The 21,820-nt window shown below is 38.1% G+C and overlaps 1 long non-coding RNA gene across 1 annotated transcript; it reads right to left on the reverse strand.

Annotated features, from left to right (window-relative positions):
* Window positions 1–13,877: 13,877 nt before the first annotated feature.
* LOC110366999 lies at window positions 13,878–17,852 on the reverse strand. Its single transcript, XR_002427147.2, has 3 exons — window positions 17,756–17,852; window positions 16,920–17,082; window positions 13,878–14,192 (listed from the first exon to the last, which is right to left on the reverse strand). It is a non-coding gene; the product is annotated as an uncharacterized LOC110366999 (long non-coding RNA).
* Window positions 17,853–21,820: the final 3,968 nt, after the last annotated feature.

Here is a 21,820-nt window from a genome sequence, read left to right on the forward strand (position 1 = left end):
GTACCACCTTGGTGACAACGCTTCTATCAAGCTTTTATGATACCAGGAATGAGCCTTTTACGGTTAAAATATCTAAGTCAATTCTTGTTGCGGAATGGTTTTCAAATCATAGTTTTGAATATTCATGCTAAACCAGCACAATCACATTTGCTTTCAGACTTGATGGCCAGTCAGAATCTTGTTTTGTTGTTTTAGAGGTGGACTTGGTGGTCAGATCCGTTTCATGTGCATTACCCGCTTGAGCTTAATGTGCATAGCCACCTTATTTGACTTTTTATTTATACGTTATAGCTCATCTGGTTGCATATAAAGTTTTTTATGAAGATTATCACGTTGCTGCCATAATATTAGTATTTTTTAATTCAATTCAATTCAATTCAATTCAATTCAATTTTATTTATATAGCGCCAAATCATGAAAAACATGTCTCTCAAGGCACTTTACAAAGTCAAGTTCAATCATATTATACAGATTGGGTCAGATTATACAGATTGGTCAAAAATGTCCTATATAAGGAAACCAGTTGATTGCATCAAAGTCCCGACAAGCAGCATTCACTCCTGGGGAAGCGTAGAGCCACAGGAAGAGTCATCTGCATTGTACATGGCTTTGCTGCAATCCCTCATACTGAGCAAGCATGAAGCGACAGTGGGAAGAAAAACCACCCATTAGCGGGAAGGAAAAACCTCCGGCAGAACCGGGCTCAGTATGAACGGTCATCTGCCTCGACCGACTGGGGGTTACAGAAGACAGAACAGAGACACAACAAGAGAGACAAAAAAGCACAGAAGCACACATTGATCTAGTAATCTGTTCTACATTAGATGGTAGTAGCGGGTGAGCCGTCTTCTCTGGATGATGTCACAGTTAACAGAACGCCAGACCAGGTGTACCTACTATGAAGAGAAAAGAGGAGAGAACAGAAAGTTAAAGCAGAAATGAACAACACATAATGCATAATTGAAGAACAGTAGAAACTCAATAGAGTGAGAAAATTAGATCCTGATATACTCCAGGTAGCCTAAGCCTATAGCAGTAAAACTATAAAGGTAGCTGAGAGTAACATGAGCCACTAGTTATAATTTTTGTCAAAAAGAAAAGTTTTAAGCCTAGTCCTTAAAGTAGACAGGGTGTCTGCCTCACGGACCAAATAACTGGGAGTTGGTTCCACAGGAGAGGAGCCTGATAGCTAAAGGATCTGCCTCCCATTCTACTTTTAGAGACTCTAGGAACCACCAGCAGACCTGCAGTTTGAGAGCGAAGTGCTCTGTTAGGAACATACGGGGTAATCAGAGCTCTGATATATGATGGAGTTTGATTATTAAGGGCTTTATACGTTAGAAGAAGAATTTTAAATTCTATTCTTGATTTAACAGGAAGCCAATGAAGGGAAGCTAAATTGGAGAAATATGATCCCTCGTGTTGATTTTCATCAGAACTCTTGCTGCAGCATTTTGGATCAGCTGAAGGCTTTGAACTGCATTTTGTGGACTTCCTGATAGTAAGAATTACAATAGTCCAGCCTTGAAGTAACAAATGCATGGACCAGTTTTTCAGCATCACTCCTGGACAGAATGTTTCTAATTTTGGCGATATTCCGGAGGTGAAAAAAGGAAACTCTGGAAACCTGTTTAATATGGGATTTAAATGACATGTCTTGGTCAAAAATAACACCAAGATTTTTTACTATATTACCAGAGGCCAGGTTAATGCCACCCAGATTAAGTGATTGGTTAAGAAGTTTATTTTTTGAGGACTCTGGCCCAAAGATTACAACTTCGGTCTTGTCAGAATTTAGATGCAGGAAATTTAAAGTCATCCAGCTTTTGATGTCATCAAGACATGACTGCAGTCGAAGTAATTGATTGGATTCATCAGGATTTATGGATAAATATAGCTGAGTATCAGCAGCATAACAGTGGAAATTAATCCCATGCTGTCTGATAATTTTGCCTATCGGAAGCATATTATAGTAAAGATGAATTGGTCCAAGGGACTGAACCCTGTGGTACTCCCACAGGTGACCCTAGAGTTTGAGGAAGATTATTATTAACATGACAAATTGGAATCTGTCTGACAGATAAGATTTAAACCAGCCTAATGCTTTCCCCTTAATCCCTACAGTATGTTCAAGTCTTTGTAGGAGAATATTGTGATCAACCTGTATCAAACGCAGCACTGAGATCTAACAGGACAAGTATAGACACCAAGTCCATTATCTGAGGCCATGAGAATATCATTAGTGACCTTCACCAGAGCTGTTTCAGTGCTATGATGAGCTCTGAAGCCTGACTGAAACTCCTCAAGTAGGTCATTACTTTGTAAATGTTCACAAAGTTGATTAGCAACTACTTTCTCAAGAATTTTAGATAAGAAAGAAGATTAGATATAGGTCTGTAGTTTACTAACTCATCCTGATCAAGAGAAGGTTTCTTAAGTAAAGGTTTAATAACAGCTACTTTCAAAACCTGTGGTACATATCCATTTACTAAGGATAGATTAATCATGTCTAAAATAGTGCCACTGATCAAAGGGAATATGTCCTTAAACAACTTGGTTGGGATTGGGTCTAACATACAGGTAGAAGGTTTAGATGAAGCTAAAATTTTAGATAGCTCAGAAAGCTCTACTGCTTCTAAACAGTTCAAAACACTGCGCAGATTCTAAGATTCCTCCAATGCTGCCTCACTTACTGAGGACGAGGTTAATCATGTTTGGGAGGATGCCAATTATTTATTTTTAATGGCATCAATTTTATTTATGAAGAATCCCATTAAAATCATTACTACTAAGAGCTAAGGGAATGGATGGATCAACAGAGCTGTGGCTCTGGGTAAGTTTGGCAACTGTACTAAAGAGAAATCTAGGATTATTTTTATTCTCTTCAATTAATGATGAAAAATATGCTGCTCTAACTCTGCGAAGGGTCTTGTTATACAACAATAGTCTGTCCCTCCAGATTAAGTAGGATTCCTCTTGGTGTGTAGAGCGCCATTTTCTCTCCAATTTCCTAACATTGTGCTTCAAGGAACGCAGCTCTGAATTAAACCAAGGAGCCAGCTTTTAAGCTTTGTTTTTGCTCAATTTGTTAGTAAATGAAGCCTCTCATGTTTATTACCCAGACAGGGTATTATTTTTCGGCTCAAAAAGGACCATCAACACATTTGATGGAAGCTTGGTGTATATAACCATTTTTTCATGATCAAATGGTTTTTGGTCTTTTTTTTTTATAAGCACATTATGTGGCTATATACTTTTAAAGGTACATATTCACTTTATTTGACATTTTTTTATTTATATGCCAGTAACTCACTCATATATAATTATTTTTCCATAGTGGAAGCTTTCTTTCATAGTACTTGAAACATTTTTTTTTACCGTAAAGTTATCCTATCTTTTAGTGTGATGTTTTTGGGTTTGTTATTTCTCCCTTAGTTTTTTCACTTCAGGTCCATGCTTTGTATAATAAAATACCTTGTATAATAAAATCTTTGGTTATTCGTTTTTGCACAATTAACACATGCCTATTTTTTCACCTAATATGGTTTTAACCAGAAACAGTTTTATTTAAATTAACACTTAAATTAATGCATATACAATAATTTTATGGTTATATGCACAATCAACTGGGTTATGCATACATGTAGTACTCAGTTCATATTCAAAATGTAAATATCCAATAATTATGTCTTCCACAGAAAATAATTCAATCCAGGTCATCGTCAAAACATCTACAGACCCATATTTTCCACCAAGTTATTTCAAATTAAAAAAATTATTTAGATCAGCTCTACCATTCAGCTCATTTTCCATCTAATGCCAGAGAAAACAAAAGGACTAAATCACATTGGCTGCACGTGGCTTTTTTTTTAAATTAGGAGTAGGCTAAGTCCTGAAAACAGTGATTTTTATGCTTTGTTGAAGGAAGTAGAACTGAAGGTGAGCTGGAGCAAAATAAAGCTGGTGGACAAGGTCTAGCATTCCCATGTCAGCTTGCAGAGAACAACTGAAAGACCTTTAAAACTGATAATATTTTTCCTGTTTTGTTTGCTTTACGTGCAAAACTTTATTATAAAACATTGTAAATTGTATATTGACCAATGTATTGCATAAACACCTATTTTTATCAAATATGATCTGTAGCCCCAACGTATTCTACAATGTGCGGGGAATAACGCTTCCACTCTAATATCCAGAGACAAATGTCCCTGCTGCTCCTAAAAACATACTTTAATAAAAATACAGACAGTGAAGTAATCAGAGCACATTACTTGTGAATAATTGCGAGGGAAAAGATAATTTAGTTGTTTTTTTGCCATCTGTCCCTCCAGCAACCGCTCTGACTGACAGTACCGAGAAGTTTAGAAAACCCCACTGAAGGGCAACTAAATCTACCTTGTTCAAATTAACAAGAGCTCTAACAAACAATCGTCCCTGGGAAAAGACAACAGTTATAGCATGGTAAACTATTCTCTTAAAACAATTTAGAAAGATTTTAATTCAGTCTGGGGCCATGGTAAAATTCAAAGAATCATGAAAAATCATATCTTAATGAGTGTAAATACGTGTAATTACTTAAGTGTTTGAGCACACCAAAACCAAACTTTTTAGCTTTGGTTTTAACGGCTATACAAAAGCTGAATATGCTGCGTTTTGTCCAACAGTGTCTTACTTAGGAATTTCATCTTGCTCTTTATTATTGCATCTGTTGATCTATTCTTACATAAATTAATAAAGAGAAAATGAGAAAAAAAACATGTTCCTGAAAGATTTGTTGTACAAAATATTTCACTAAACAATTTGCTGGTAAACTTGTAATATTTATAGATGGCTCAAAAGTCCCAGAATCAGGACATACCTGAGCAACACTACACATTCCAAACAATATTATGGGAATAAAGAAAAAAGTACTAAAGACAATTTATCAGTATACACAGTAGAAATACTGGCAAAACTCTTGAGTTTAAATTGGTGGTCAAATTCCTATGCGAAGATTTTTCCGTATCTCATCTCCCTCTGCATCAGATCTTCACCTAATTCCTGTGACCCTGTATCCTGAGTTGTCATATTCCTGTTTAAGAATAAAGACTAACCATTTCATTCTGCATGTCAGCTAAATTGCTGTGTCTAAAGAATCCCTACACATTACATTTGCCGTCAAAATACCTGAGCAGAATTATGTTTTCATTATAGAAAGATCCATAATATTGTTTTTTTTTTATATGACAAAATGATCGAAACACTTTGAATATGCAAAAGCTTTGGGTGTAGGTTTAGTCAGAGACATCATCTGCTTTTCCCACTAAGTGTAAAATCATTCTCCACCAGTCAGATCCCTATTCGTTTAATCTCATTTTCATTCTGTCTTTCCTTCACAACGTTTCTTTAGTTTTCAAAGAGTCTCATCTAAGGTCTCAGTCATAAGCCCGGCATCCACCGATTCCAGCTTCTCTGCCCCTTCCATTCTTCTTGTAGCTGCTCCATCAAAATCTAAAACGGCGAGCAGATGTTTTAAATTCATCCTTCACACGTCAACACATTTTTTCTCCTGATCTGTTGTCGACTGTGAAGCATTGTGCGCCACATGCTTTTAAATGAACATTTCGTCATTGCAATTGATCTTCACTTTCCAGTAGTTTGTTCAAACGCAGTTGTGGCAATAACATGTTGAAACATCAATATTTCTGTCATGAATATGGATGAAGCTGTGATCCATCAGCGTCCCCAATCCAGACTCCTGCAGCTTCATCAGAGGTGAAGATTAAAGGCTTTGAGTTCCTCTCTGCACACCTGAGCCTCATTCTTCAGCAACAGCAGCAGCTAATCACAAATCCTTTATGAGGCCCAGGATGGAAATGTGGAGGTGTGCTCAGGAATCTGAATGGCACTGATTAGTTCCTGGAGAAAATTATTTTCAAGAGTGTAGCCGCCGCTTGTCTTCACCTGAACAAGGAGTGAAGAAACTCTCAAAAGAGATGGGATTGCAAATAGCTGGGAATTGGCTTTGTGGGCGAGGAAACTAAATTTACACAAGAAAGCATCGAATTGTCCAACTAGAATAACACCTCTTTCCGGGTCCAACTATTTTGTCCTGTTTTGGCTCGAGCAGCACATTTTTATACCTATTTTTTTGCAAAGTTGACCAAAAAGCAGTGACCAGGGTGACAGCAGCCAGGTTTTTAGACTCTCCTAAAGAGAGAGAGTGAGAGACTGAGACTGCTGCTGCTGAATAATCCAATAAAACCCCACAGACAGCTGCACAAAGAGGCTGAGAGGAGAGCAAGAGCAAGCGGGAGAGAGGATCTGTACATGGTGGAGGGCAGGAAGTCGTCTCTAAAAGCAAATAGACCTTTTTTATTGATCGTTTTGTGCAGGTGATTACTGAGCTGAGAGACTGAAGCTGAGACACAAAGGCTGCTTGAACCCCATTAAAGTCATAGAAATGCAAAATTTAATTGACACTTTTGCTTAAACTTCCAAGCAGGACAAAACAGATGTAAACTAAAAGAAAAGGGAATCCTTATGACACTAATACCATTTCACTTATCAAAATAATACATGGTTTCTATGCCAACTAACTGCTGACAATGTTTTTTTTCTAATTCAGCTACCCTTAACATTTTCACATTTCACTCAGAACTAACAAACAGATATTTCAGAGAAAACCAGTCTAGCTTTGGCAAAAAGCAATAACACAGACGTTGGTTGTGAGTAGGCAGTTATTCTGCAATGTTACACAGGAACACACAAGCACAACTATCACATCAGCGTAAAGCCGTTTTCTGATAAAATGAGCAGATCGGATGTACCTTATTACTCAGTTTTAAAAGGTTAATCAAGAGGGGGGAAAAAAACAATCACAACCAAGCAGAGCAGACGAGGACAAATGAAAAACAGGAGACTGGCAATCAGCACAGAATATTCAGCAAGAGCAGGAGAATGACACAAATTACTGAGGGGAACATGTTTGTCTGCAAATAAAAGATTCAAGGAGACCAGAATACATAGACAGATCAAACAAATTTCAATAAATAATAGTAGTATTCCCAAAACTATTAGTTATTAATGTCTGAACCCTTTGGCTAGTTGCAATGTGCTTTAGCCTCTTACATTCTTGCAGCTCCTTAATGAATGAGCCCAATATTGTTGCTAAGTCTATACCATTTGTTTCCTTGTCTTTAGGTTGTCAGAAGTTTGTGTTACTGCAAAGGTTATTTTTGTTCTTTATTTGAGACTAGTTATCATTGTTTAATGCATAACTGCATAATTTGACCCAATAATAACCCTGCTATGCACTTAAAAGGCTACTCTAAATTCAAAGCCTATTTGTAGTCTTTTATCTTTATTTGTTCAACGCTTTAAACTAGGTTCATACCTAAATACTGTAGGTCATTGGGATGAATGCATTTTTTCCCCCTTTTGAATACATTAAAAGACAGACTTTTAAGGAGAAAATGCTGCAACTATCTGCATGTAAGTTTTAAATGGTAAATGGACTGAACTTACATAGCGCTTTTCCAGTCATGCTGACCACCCAAAGCTCTGTACAGTATAGCCACATTCACCCAGTCGCTCTCACTAACGTGCACACATTTAAACACCGAGACGCAGCTCAGTAGGCAACTTGGGGTTAAGTGCCTTGCCCAAGGGGGGCATCGACATGTGGCAAGGGGAAGCTGGAATCGAACCCACAACCTCCTGGTTGCCAGACAACTACTCAAGCCACAGCCGCCCACAGCTGCCCACTGTTTAATACAGAAAGTACTCCTGGACCACTGCTCCTGTTTTTTTTTCTTTTTCTTCTATGTCTACTTCCTGTTTTCTCATCCCAGAGAAATTTGTGACAGATGGCCTCTCATTCCGAGAATGGTTCTGCTTGAGGTATCTTCCTGTTATGAGGTAGTTGTTCCTTTTCTCTCCGACCACGTGCTGGCTCGGGAGGTGGGGTTGCTGAAAATTTAACAACTCTTTTTAAGCTGGTCTGTATGTAATTTCTTTTGAATTTGTCTATGTGCTTAGTTTCTATTGGAGGTATTTGATTATATATTTCTAAACAACAGGACAAATGGATTTATTTATCTTATAAATTGCCTTAAAGTTACATTTTTAACTTTTGGCTGGAAGCCACAATATAGTCAGACTGTTTCTCATGCTAAAATAAGCAGCAGAGACTACCTCCCCAAGGGATTGCCTTACAAAGAAGGGTGCCTACCAATAAAAGGCCAGCTGCACTGGAGAAACTTCTTCTCATCTTCCTCTTTTCTTGTGAGGAGAAGATGTACACAGGAGGTACGAAGCACCCGTGTCTCCGAAAGGAGTTTGGTGACCAAATGTGCACTGGCCGGAAACAAGCTAAGTACAGAGTGCTGTCTGTGAAAATCAAAGCAGCTGTGATTTTTCTGACCTGTGCAGGAGAAGGCTGACATGTGAGCCAACCCAAGCATCTGTGGGCCATGCAGAAATCCCCATGCCTCCACAGCCTGAGCGCAGCCCATTGGAGATCCAGGTAGAACTGGCCCAAGCCAGGATTCACAAAGGAGGGTGTTAGCCGCTTCCTCATCGCCGGCCTGGTGAGCCAGCTTCACCCTGGAGTAATTTATCGCCCCAAAGTCAACAGAATATACAGAAGATACAGAGGCAGAGGTTTGGTAGAAATGAGCAGGGGAAAGTTAAAATGGCATTAGTCATTTAAAATGGTTTTACTCATAATGGGTTTTTACTGTTTTTTTTATAAGGTTTGACTGAGGTTGAGACCTGGAGCTTACAGGCTAATGCTACTCACTATCGACCTTTGAAACTAAGCTATGCTGATGTATTTTGGGTGTGTTTTACTGTTACGACAAACTTGATTTCCATAAGGGCTTTGTACACCGAGGTGACATTAATGTTTGTGTTTTCCAGTCCACTAGGTACATCAAAATATAGCCTAAAAATCCTTTAGATGAGATCTGAACGTATGCAAACTTCAGCCTCCCTAATAACTCGCCCATAACTCGCCCATAACCCTAGTAAATGTAACTACGTCTTGTTTAAACATAATGCTTGTTTCCGTTTTTGCTTCGCCATCGTTCCATAGTGCTACGAGCGTTAGTTCAGCATTAATAGGGAACATTAATGTTGATTTAATGGTGTTTTGTCTAACTTAAGAGAAACCCATCAAGCTAATGGCCAAATGACCCGGATTTGCCCCAACACACTATTTACGGACGATCGTCCGCCTACAGCTACCCTGCTTCTTACGTTACCCATTTGAGTCTAAATTATTTCCAGGAGAAATAATTACATTAACAAATCAAGTGTCCTAAAGGTTATTGATTTTTTTATTTCGCAAATCATTCTTTAAAATGTTATTTCCTCAAATAATGTTTTATCTAACTTGGAGTTTCCTTAGATGAGCTTTGGTCTTTTAAATTGGCTGTGTGCAGTGAACCCGAGATTCATTGAACCATTCTTATGATGGTGGTTTTGAACTATCTTTATTTGTCCTTTTGTTCCTTTGTGTGTACATAGTTCCTTAATCTTAATTTTGCTTAGATGTTTTCTTAAGTTTCACTAGCCTTGTAGAGAGGATTTGTTGATTGAAATATACAATTAATGCAGGTAAACATTATATCATAATGTTCTCTGGATGTGCATTTATTTCTCTTAATGAATTCTTATACTTGAAGAGAAGTTGTTTTATCATTCTGTCCCTTTTATCTCCTCTTTCTTTCACCTTTTCTCCTTTTTTATCTTGTTTTGCTTTTCCTCTTCTACTTTCTCATTGTAGTGTCCATATAACATGAAATATTCCCTGCATAAATTATAATAAAACTATTTACATGTATAAATCAAGTGGAGCACTATGGCGAAAGCAGTACTGCTCCACTTGTGAAATTAAAGTCTGTTGGGCTATTTTTGACATTTAAAGAAAAAAAATTATTCCATGTGTGCAGAGTTTGTTGTTAGAACAACACCAGTGCTTGAAACACTCTTTAAAACTATTGTTCTAAAATTAGCTGTTTGGGCTGATATTTAGCAGACAATACCTAACAGATCGAGAGTTACTTATAAATAATAAATAACTTAAAAATATGCATAATGGCACAGCACATTACATATGTATTGTACACATATCAGTCTTTTGTGCTAATGATTTATCGGTGATTATAGAGGTTACCATTTTACTTTTCAATTAATTTAATGGATTTAGTTTACAAGCTTATGGCCTTTTGTTAAAAGATGACATATAAACCTGAAAAACTGCACCTTATGCCAAGATTCAAAGGGGCAATTCCATTAATTTAGTCCACAACAGAGTAATCACAAACACACACAATTATATTTTTATGGTCTCTATATGGGCCAGTTTCATTATACTAACTGTTTGGCTATGACTGCATATATAGCTTTGTGTGGGGAGGTATTAAGGATCTTATCACATCATCTCTGATGCTAAAACATATTTGATTAGACCCTTTATCCACCCGAGAAGGAATCGCTCTCTATATCTAAAGTGTTTCTGTTCACTGCTCAGTTTGAGTTGATTATAGTGAAGTTCTGAAAGCTGCACTGTGACATTTACAGTATATAATTGTTTTCTGTGGTGTCTCTGCATTTGGTCCACCAGATGTCGTTGCGGAACACTATGCTGGCTTAAAATAATCGCTGTAAAAAAAAAAAAAAAATTAAATAAATAATAATCGCTGTAACAGGATTGTTCTTTATATAATATTATATAAAGACCAATTACGTTACATTAAGATTATTAGAAATATCTGTATACACACACACACACACACACACATATACATATATATATATATATATATATATATATATATATATATATATATATATATATATATATATTTATATATACACTAGGGCTGGGCAACGATTAAAATTTTTAATCGCGATTAATCACATAATTTGCCCGATTAATCATGATTAATCGCATTGTATGCGCAAACTCCAAGAATGAATTCAAAAGTAGTGTAAAGAGCACTTTTATTTTAATGTTCTGCTGCCATATGAACAAAATTGTTGTAACATTTGTAGCACTTATCTTATTTTATACTGGATATTTTCAACCCATCTATTGAATTTAGTGCACTAGTTGATCTTTTCTTCATAAGAGAACAGCAAGCACTGCAGCCAAAATATGGCCTTTTTTGACCTGCTGTATATTAGCCAGTCCCTAAGCTTGATGTATCATGAAACTGTTGTCCTTTTGGGTTTTGTGGTTTTTATTTTATTATTACAATTAAATAATAATAATAATAATAATAATAATAACAATAAGGTTATGTTCAGTGTTTTTTTCGTTAATCCACCTCTTATATATTTCAATCCTTATGTAATTTTGTCTGTGTTGTGTGCACATTTCCAATGAAATGAACCGGCTTTTTACAAAACATACAGCTTGATTTAATTTAAGGTATTAAAATAAAGCCAAACGGTGCTACTTCCCCTGTTCATGTTTTTACGCTGCTGCGGTCTCTCTCAGCTGTTTGTGTGTTAAGTTTGTGTGAGAGCTGAGCGGGCGGGCCAGGCTGAGCCTGCGTGCTGATTGGCTGGCGCCGCTGAGCCATGTACGAGAGGGGAGGGGGAGCACCAGAGTGCTGCCGTGCAGTGACAGCGCGCTGCAGTCAGCGCGTGCTGACTGACACTGACTGAAAGCATGTGAGCAACATGCGTTAATGCGCGATAAAATAAATATCGCTATCAATAGTCTAATGAATTTACGCAAAATGCACGCGTTAACTTGCCCAGCCCTAATATACACACACACACATATCTAGAATACTGACAAGCTCTGTTGACTAATAAATTCTCTTGAGGGGTCCTGTAATTGGGGCCGGTCCTCCAAAGTTTAAATAATGAACATCTGAAATCACTGTGTACAAGACCAACACGTTCTGAGTAGTCAGCCGTGGGGCTCAACTACTACGGCCCCAGGCCAGAGCTGCCACATTCACGTTCACAAGCGATTTTGGGCTCGTTAATTCATACTGTTTACAAGGTAGAGGTAATATGGCTTGTTGCTTGTTTCTCTCTCAAGAACAGGCAACACTGCCCCAAGCTCAGATCATCCAATTAAAATACTGGCATTGCACACATTACGTTTACCTTCTGACAGATACAGATCCTGGACCTGGGAGTATAGGATGTGTGTAGTGAGTACTACGTCCCCTATTTTATTTGGATAGGAGTGTTCGCATGAGGGGACATTAAGGTAGGAACGTGTGAATGTTACTAGGTATGTGGTTTTCTGTTTGTCAGGTTGGGTTTGAACTGCCCCCTCTACTGGGACAACTCTGGTGTCCACTAATTGTGGAGCCCATCCACCCTGTCCTCTCTCCTCTGCTGGCTGGAGCCTTGACCTGTTGGTGGTCCTCGGTGTCTGGGGATGAGTGGTAGGTAAAGCGCAGGCTCGCTGCTGGCAGCTGCTTTGCGGGGGGGGGGGAGTGGCGCTGTCGGGGCCCCCACTGGGAAGCAGGGTGCCCCTGGACCTTGGGTCTCTGGGCACATGGGTAGATAAGCTCTGGCTTAGCTGGCTGCTGGTGGAGCCCATGGGCTTGTTTTTTTTTTTCTTATGGAACTCTACATACACAAGCACACTCTCACAAACACCTACAGATGCTTTGATTCAGGTACTTACAGATTCCCTTCTATACTGAAAACTCCTATTATTATCATCATCAGCTATCACTTTATACATTCCATATTAAATAATACTATATATTGTTCAGTGATGATACCAAGGCGTTGGTTGTTTGTACCTGTAATCCTTTATCGGTTGGTTTTGCTGTTCTTTTTATATTTCTCTTTGCAGGTGTAGAAGCAGACTCAGAGGATGTTATATTGCTCTCTCCTTTTCCTCTTCTTTTTTTCTTTCACCTTTTCTCCACTTTAGAATTTTGTCTCGTGTTTTTCTCTCCTTCTTTTCCTTTTCTACCTTCCCAGAAAAAAATTAATTGATGAAAGTCAGCTTGTATGCATCACAGAAGACTTAAGTGCTGCTAATACATGTTGAGGTTTTGTACCCCACCTAACTTATTATGCCAGAGACACCACTGATTGTTTTATAATCTTAAAAAGTCATTGTGTGTGCTTTTCTTTTCACCTTGTTTCCCTTCTCATCACAAAATATGGTGAATACCTTTTTTTCTTGACAATGTGACGTACATTTTGTATTACTTCTCTTAAAACCAGTCTATGGCCAGTTTGGAGGTACAGGGACTTCAGCCCAATTGGAAGTCCTGTTCCATAGATAGTCCAGCACAAACCTCCTAATTGTACATGGGTCTTACCTTTACTATACATGTTGGTATGGAGATTGTCAGTTTTTAATTTCAGCTGCTTGGTGAGATTATTTTGGTTGCAGCTATAGCAGTAAGAAGACCAAAAGTGAACAGTAGGACCAATACAGCAATAATTTACTCAGAACCCTATGAGCACAATGTAGGCATTATGAGGTCATAGCATTGAGCATGAAGTCAGTGTGGCCAGTTCTGATTTATATTCTCTGATAACTAACTTACGTCTGGCCACTGTTGCCTGTTGGTTCCTCCACATCGCGTGTACAACTTTGATTGCTGCCAGCATGAACTCCCAGGATCTCACTATGGAAATTTTGCGCATGCTGAAACAAATGGGGATTTCTAATGTTCTATGACTTGTAATGGGGAGCACAGTGTGCCCTTGATGAATCTCAGAATGCCTTTCCAATATCATGCTGAGAAACATCAACATTATGGCTCCAGTTTAAGGGGCCTCAAAACGCACTGATAACAACCTTAAACTGCCCTTATTTGTGCCAGATTTCTGTTCCATTTAACATTATTTCTTGCAGTCAAAAGAGAAGGAGACAAAGCTAGGCCAAAACCCAGCTTGCAGAAATTCTTCAGATTGAAACAGAAAAAGTCTGTCTCAGCAGGTCTGATCCTGCTACCGAATTAGCTTGGTTCTTCTCCAATCTTTGATGCTGTTTGTATCTTCCCACTGGTGTTTTTGTTGAGATGTCAAAATTGTTTAGTAGCAGCAAAAAGAGCGATAACTGAGGGCTGTTACATGAGCATCTCAGAAAGTTCATGGTCTGATAAAATGTTTCTCTGTAGCTGTCAAACTTTCAGCAAAATGCTCTTTGAGTAAAAAGCACCAATCCCATTCAGCTTAACTCAGTGTGAAATCCAGAGCCTCTGAGCGAGCTGAAAGAAAAGAATAGAGGAAAAAGTGCACAGGATTAGCCAGCCTGCAGAAGTTTTGACCTCATTGGAGGTGGTATCTTAGAAATAACCTATCTTAGAATAACGTATCTTAGAAATAACCTTTTCCTTCCTCTATTACTTTAACTCAAATGATGCTTCCATCAACAGCTTACATTCTTTAACTTAGTATAGTAGTATAGTATAGTTCAGATTGCATTTAATAAAATAAAAATAATTAACAGGTTAAGAACACCTAAACGCCTTGCGTCTTTAAAACCTAATAACCTAGAAATGAGCGTATATTGTTTTTTTTTTTGTTTTGTTTTTTGGCACCACATCTTCAGTTTCATTTTTAAGATAGTCTGTTATATATCTTATGCTGGTTTTTGCATGAATGTTAATCAAAGTTTTATTTTCTGTTTTTCCTCCCCCAACAAATTAAATCTGATGAGGGTGCAGTCACACACAATTGAGGTAATATTTCATTACCGGGTGCAAGATTAGCTTAAATAAACTGAAAATGGTTTATAGCTAAAGCAAACGTTGTTATTTTTGGCAGCCAATGTTCAAAATCTAATCAAGGCTCTACAATGTGATACCCACAAAACATGTCATAAAAGGAATATATATATATATATATATATATATATATATATATATATATATATATATATATATATATATATATATTTAAACTTTCTCATGTGATGCACAAAACAAGTCTCTTAATACTGTATTGAAGTCCAATAATCTGACATTTTATTAGGTAAACTATGTAACTGCTAGGACCCTTAATTCTTTGTGGTTTAGATCCAATAAGATGTCAGAAACATTTCTCAGAGATTTTGGACCATATTAACACAATACTATTGTGCAGTTTCTACAGATCTGCTGCAAGACGAGAATATGCCACTCTGGCATATCCTGAAGATGTTCTATTGGAGGAGAGTGAACTCGTCATGTCCAAGACAAGTTTGAGATGATTCTGCTGGAAGTAGCTATAAGAAAATGGTTACATTAGGTTGGATATGGTTGGCATAGTACTGATCAAGGCATGGTCATATAAATGATGATCGTCTGCTGATACAAAGAGGCACAAATTGTGCCAGGAAATTTTACACCATGATATCACCACCAGGCCTGAACCATTGATAAAACACAGGATGGCATGATGTTTTTATGTTGTTTACCACAAATACTGATCCATACATCTAAGTGTTGCTGCTGACATCCAGATTGATCCGACCTAGCAACTTTTTTCCCAATCTGAGGTTGTCCATGTGACACTGTGTGAATTTTAGCCTCAGTTTATTGTTCTAAATTGGACAAGAGTTGCCCCAGGTGTGGACTTCAGATACCGTTGCCCAATTGCTTAAAATTATGTGTTTTGCATTCAGAGATAATGTCTTGGTTTTAAAGACTAGTTATTTGAGCTACTGTTGCCTTTATATCACCTTAAACCACTCTGCTCATTCTCCTTTTAACCTCTGACATCAACAAGGCTTTATTTGTTAGCAAGTTCTCACTTGATCGTTTCTTTTCCCTGGATCCTAGCAGATCCAACCTGGCAAGCCAGATTGATAATGTGTAGCACTCTTCGTTCCGCACATTATCAAACTGGGTCTGTTTCCATCAAATCTGTTTGGGGAAAGGAGGGACCTTTAGCAGAACTCTCCGAGCTGATTGGACGAAACGACACCTAGTGTCCCCCAAAGGTTGGTTTTAGCCAATCACTGTGTCAAATTAAAATGTAAGCAGCAGGTGTCATGAGAAACCACAAGAAGGTAAGCTAGTCAAGGCGCTTCATGCTGTTCTTTTAAATATTTAGCTGTGGATTCTTACAAAACAGATGTGACAGCTGCACATACGTATTCCTGTACTGCCATGTTTATGTTGGTTCAGCTGTGGACTTGTGAGCTATTGCTTTCATCACAGGGGTATGTCCCGCCTTAAACCATAATACTGCAATGTTATTGGCCCAAATACATTTTGGTTCGGTCACAAACCTTTGAAGCGGGAGCAGGACAAGATGGATTCTCGTGTGTTTGTGAACGCACAAATACAGCGATAATTCAACTTGCAGACAAGGTCGTCACAGTTGCCTTCAAAATTCAATTTGAAATCTAAAATAGTTTCAAGGTCTTTGTGAGAGTACACACTCTTTATGGCTTGATCTTTGATAAAAGTGACTTTGTGCTTGAGTGTGTTTCTAAAATTAATAATCTCATATTTAGTCTTATCAGTATTAAGATAAAGACAATAACCCTCAGACCATTTTTCAAAGTCATCAGTCACTGGGCCGTGGCTCTTCTTTTTTTCTTGGAGCAGACTAACTATGATACATGTTTGTGTAAGGAATAAAAAGCAGAGATGATAGCACACAGCCTTAAGGTGACCCAGTGGAAGTACGTTTAGAAACCCGCAGGCAATTGTTAACCCTTACTCTCTGTGTCCTGTTTGTTAAAACATCCAGGATCCACCCAAGCAAATTATTACTTAAATTAAACTGCATTTGACCTAAACAAAACAGAATACTTATATCAACAACCTCCCTTACTGCTTCATTTCAGAAAGGTTTATTTACCACCAATTTCAATTTACCCTCAAAAAAAGCTCAGGAGGTAAATATCAATTTCCCTGCGAAGCCTCAATCTTTAGCAACATCTGTTTCTAAAAGCCTTCACTTTGAACAACAGAAAGCTGACATTACATGTTATTTTCAAATACCATCATCTTCTTCTCTGTGTGGGCTTCCCACTGTGTGGCAGCCTTTCCTTCCAATTCGGCTTCTTCCTTCTCTCCCTGGGAGGTTCGAACTGTCCAGAAGCCCCTTCGTTCATCGCGTGATCTCCTCCGCTTCGTCTCCTTGACTTTGAACTTGAATGGCTTCCTGTCCGCAGAACAGAATAAGAATGAAGGCAATGAAACTGAATTTTAATAGAGAATGAACAAGAATATCACAAAAGGAAATCAAGTTGTAAGGGTTGGTTAAAGAAACATTCATAATCAATATGCAATCTTGGTGACATCTGTGTTGTCACCTTTTAATTATCAATAACAATTTTTCAGGTAGGTCATTAATATTTTCATAGTGAGCCAACCCGCATTAACCCCTAAATGCAAATTTCCTTTTTCAACACGATATCAAGCAATAAATATGTGCTTCATTAGCAAGAAAGCTGTTTCTTAAAAGATCAGGATTTGCATTACTGTCATTTATTGCTGTGTTTCTGTTATAAATAAATTGTCTGTCTCTTTAAGTAAATATAGTGTGAAAAAACAATAAAAACACTTCTTTTAAAAGAAATCCATAGGATGAATATAAAAAAATCAATATATAAAATAAATGCATTTAATTTGAAAACCAGTCAATTTTTTTTACAGGTCTATGTTTAAAAAAAGTTACATTAATTTTTAAGAGTATAGGGAGAAGACAGTAAATAATAGCCCACACAATTAGAATTATTGCATACATTTCAAATAAGCAAAGGAATAAAAGTACCCATGGCCTAAGTTATTCTATTCTTCCCTGAGTGTCTAAATAAATTGGCATCTGCTTTTACCCTTAAGCCATGTCATTGAAGTGACACTTTACTTCAGCTGGCTGTCATCTTTAAATATGAAGTCCATCTCCCTCTGCCCTCTCCAGAATTTCAATACGTCTGGATAGAGAGAAGAGAAAAAAAGCAAGATGATCAATCAGTAACAACTAAATCATCAAATGAAGAGAAGGCTTAGAGATTAATGTTTAAAGAAAGCCAAGATGGAGACAACAGCGAATGCTCTTGTATTTATGGCATTTGACAAACAACAGCGTCAAGAGAAGACAAGCGCTGAGTGAGATAAAAGGCCCGACAACATCTCCTTGAAGTGCTGAAGGCCCAGTGCAGCTCCATGAAGGACTCCAGTGCCAATTAACGATCTGTAGCGCTTCAGCAAATGAGAGTGGCAGGATGTCGAACCCAAGAGACCCTAGTTCAGAGTTGCCATCAAAAACACTTGGAGGGCTTTACTAGGAATAAAACATACAGTTGGGTCCGAGCTCTTTTCTTTGATAGAGTGTGTCTGACTGAAACACAGTGCTGTTAAAACAGTTTCTAATTAAAAAGACATGTCTACCGCCAATTAACAAAGACCTTCTGTCAGTCTTAGGTTTCGAATGCACGCGCTAAATCAGTCAATCCAGATGGTTAATTATTTATGTCTTTTCAAATGGACAAATAGAAAGACAGTGCAAAATGCATGCATTTATTCTGACAAGTTGTTTACTGAATCCTCTTGGACAGAGGTAGAGTTTGACGCGTTAGCTACAGAGTGACAGTGAGTAAGAGCACCTGGGGGCAAACAGAAAGCATGCAAAATCCACAGACGTCCCTGCAGCTCCAGCATGAGAGCCTTTAAAACGATATGTGAGAGTTCGATATGGGTTATTGGGTTGCAAATAGCAAAGCTGTTGCTTTGCTATTTGCTTATTAGCTGTGACTACGGCAACCTATCTTCAACATTTTCCAGGAGTTTGAATCAAACTGTTGGTGTTTAAAATGCAATAAATAGTTGGGTATTAGTTTTGTATAGTTTTAGGGAGATAGGCACCAGCAACCCCGCGACCCCATGAGGGACTAAGCGGATTAGAAAATGGATGTATAGTTTTGTATAGTTTTAGTTCAACAGGAAATTCTTAACTATTGAGTATTTATGCCCTGGGAGATTTTGGTTTAAAGTATTTCAATTTAACACTGAGTGACTTTGTTCCGACTGGAAGCAGAAGTAATGTTTTGGAGAGTTTCAGCTGGAGTCTCAACTTGAAACTGAACAAGAATCAGTGAAGAGAGTTAAAGATTTAGCGTTATGGCAAGGTGACCTTCCATCCCCCAGACAGTTAGAGCTCATCACCGAAATTAAATTCTTAAAGGTACATAGCGACGTTATTTGACTTTTTTTCCCGTTTATACGTTAGTAACTCTCTCTGGTTGCGTACTTCTCGCAATTATCCACCAGAGGGAGCAAAGGAGTTGCAGCTGGAGGGTGGACCTAGCTGATCATTGCACACACCTGGAATCCATCAAGCCTCATCTGCCTGAGGATAAGAGGAGTCAGTTACCAGTCCATCAATGCCTGAGTGTTAACCTACATGATAATCTTAGCTTCCCTGAGTCCCCTGTGACATCAGTGGTCCCAGTTGGTTTTTTTGTTTGTTCTATTTGCTTATCTTCTTTCCTTCTTTGAGGTTAATCCTCTGTGGCTTTCTGGACTCAGTTCCTCATGCTGCTTTGGTTTCTCCTCCTGTCTTCCAAGACTCCATGCAAGAATCAATGGCTTTCCTTCCACAGCTGGCAAACTTCTTGCTCCTCTGTAAACCCTGTCCTACCTCAAATGAACTCACCTTCCTGTATCTGGCCTGGGAACGCCTTGGGATCCCCCCAGAATGAGCTGGAAGGTGTGGTTGAGAAGAGGGATCTCTGGGTCTCCCTCCTGAACCTGTCTCCCCTACAACCCAATCTCGGATAAGCCAAAGACAATTCATGTATGGATACTCATCTTACATTCTCTTTAATTTCCATCAAAAGCAAACTATATCTTGGTTGAATGAAGAACATTTTAAATCTAAATCTTCCAGTGGTATGTATAATTGTGGGATTTACTTTAAGTTCTAATACTGTCTTGTTGGTTTCTGTAAAAAAAAAAAAAAAAAAACAACAAAAAAAAAACAACTCTGTTACAGCATGACTTAAAGAAGCTATAAGTAATAATGACACTTAGTGGTTAAAATTTGAACAATACATACACATTGCCATTCACAGAGACCTGCCATTTACTCAAAGGTCCGTTGTTGCTGTGAAATGTCAATGAATCTTTACTTTACACAGGACAGGTCTATAATGTTGTATTCTGTCCTGTTTATGACCTGCTTCTCTTATTGGCTTCTATGTTTGCAGGCTGTTGCTCTTTGGCCACAATAAAATACCAAATGCTATGCTCTATGTTGAGAACTCTGGGAACTGTCATATGATAGGCTCAGAAAATAAACACAGGCTACATGCTGAAGTAAAGTAGTTCTGTACTGTACCTCTAGGTTTGAAAGGAGAAGAACATGACTAAGACGTTGTTGATGGAGAGGACCGATTGTTTATAGGGAATATTACTTCCATCCTGGTTGAGAAATGAGACTGATTAAGATTTATTTTACAGTAAATAGCTTACTTATAGCTCCTTTAAAGGGGAGACATCATGCTTTTCCATTCTTTTTCATATTTAAATCATTCAGTTGTGGTCGATATCAGGTGAAAATGGCATGAATTGGTCTGAATTACTCATTAATTAACCCCCAAGTTCCCCTATTTTGTCCCTGTTCTGAACTGCATCTGAGAGCAACTCATTTTGGTGCTGTCTCTTTAAATTTAAAGGAGGCACTTCACTCCCCGCCCACCTCCAGGTTGTTTGTATCTGATTCCTTTTATATAGTGCATTCATGACTGATTAAATTAAATAATATAGTTTGCTTTGCTTTAAAGATGTTAGTGTAACTGGCATTAAAAGGCTAAATATCCAGTCTTCTGTTTTAATACAAATAAATCAGAAAATGAACCAAAAAATATATAAAACCAGTAGGTTATAGTAAAGTCCACCCTCTAAAACATCAGCCAGTAGCAGCATATCTGCTAAAGGAGAGAAACAATAATAAGTAGCATAAAAGAAACGTAACAATCTCTATCTAGGTCACAGTTAAACTGTGAACACCACTAAGTCTTCCTGGATAGAAGTTATTCAGTTTGTTAGTTCGGAGCCTCCGGTCGACAGTCTCCAGGCTTTTTCTCTCACTGCCTGGAAGCAGATTATAGCTACTGTACAAAGTGTTTGCATATGTGTGTGTGAGAATTAATTTATTGTGTTGAATAAAGTCTAATAATACAGAGCGCTCCTCTGCTGATCCCTGCAGGGTGTTTAATTCTCTTTTCGGAGCAGAGTTTCCCTGCAGAGTATGCCGAGAGCTCATCTGCAGGAAAAGAAAGAAAGTGTTGACAGGAAAAAAAAAAACTGAACTCTGTATAGGCTGACTGTGGACAAGTTTAAACGGGTGATTTTGTGTCTTCAGGAAATTCTGTTTCCCCTTTTATGAAGCCGAACAGGGTCATAGAGGGGTTTGGTGGCAATGGATGGAGAAACTTCTCAAGGGCTGAGCTGACTTTAACAGAATAAACCACAGAACACGTCAATAGTTTGTGTTTTTGTCGGGGATAACAAGCAGAGATTGACACAGGAAGTAAAAGGGCGGCAGCTTCGGGATCGTGCTCCTCTGACTCTGCCTCCTGTTTCCAGAATCCAATAAACAGCCCTTTGCCGACCCCTGACCTCCAGATCTGTTGGTTCCCAGGACATGGACATAAACAAAACCCAAACAGTTACAGCAGCTGTACGTGTGCTGCCGTTACTCTATATGGGTTATCTTCTATTTGAGAAATGGAACCATATTTGGGCACAAAAAAACATTTGACAAGTGTAGTGTGACTTTAAAAAAACTAAAAAAAATTAAACTGTAATTTCTTTCAGTTTTTTGGGGTTTTAAATCACTGATGATACATACCTATTGCATGTGGAGAAATTAAAAACATTTCAAGATCTGAGAACAA

The sequence above is a fragment of the Fundulus heteroclitus genome, unplaced genomic scaffold, assembly GCF_011125445.2.
Source record: "Fundulus heteroclitus isolate FHET01 unplaced genomic scaffold, MU-UCD_Fhet_4.1 scaffold_402, whole genome shotgun sequence".
NCBI classification, from domain to species: domain Eukaryota; kingdom Metazoa; phylum Chordata; class Actinopteri; order Cyprinodontiformes; family Fundulidae; genus Fundulus; species Fundulus heteroclitus.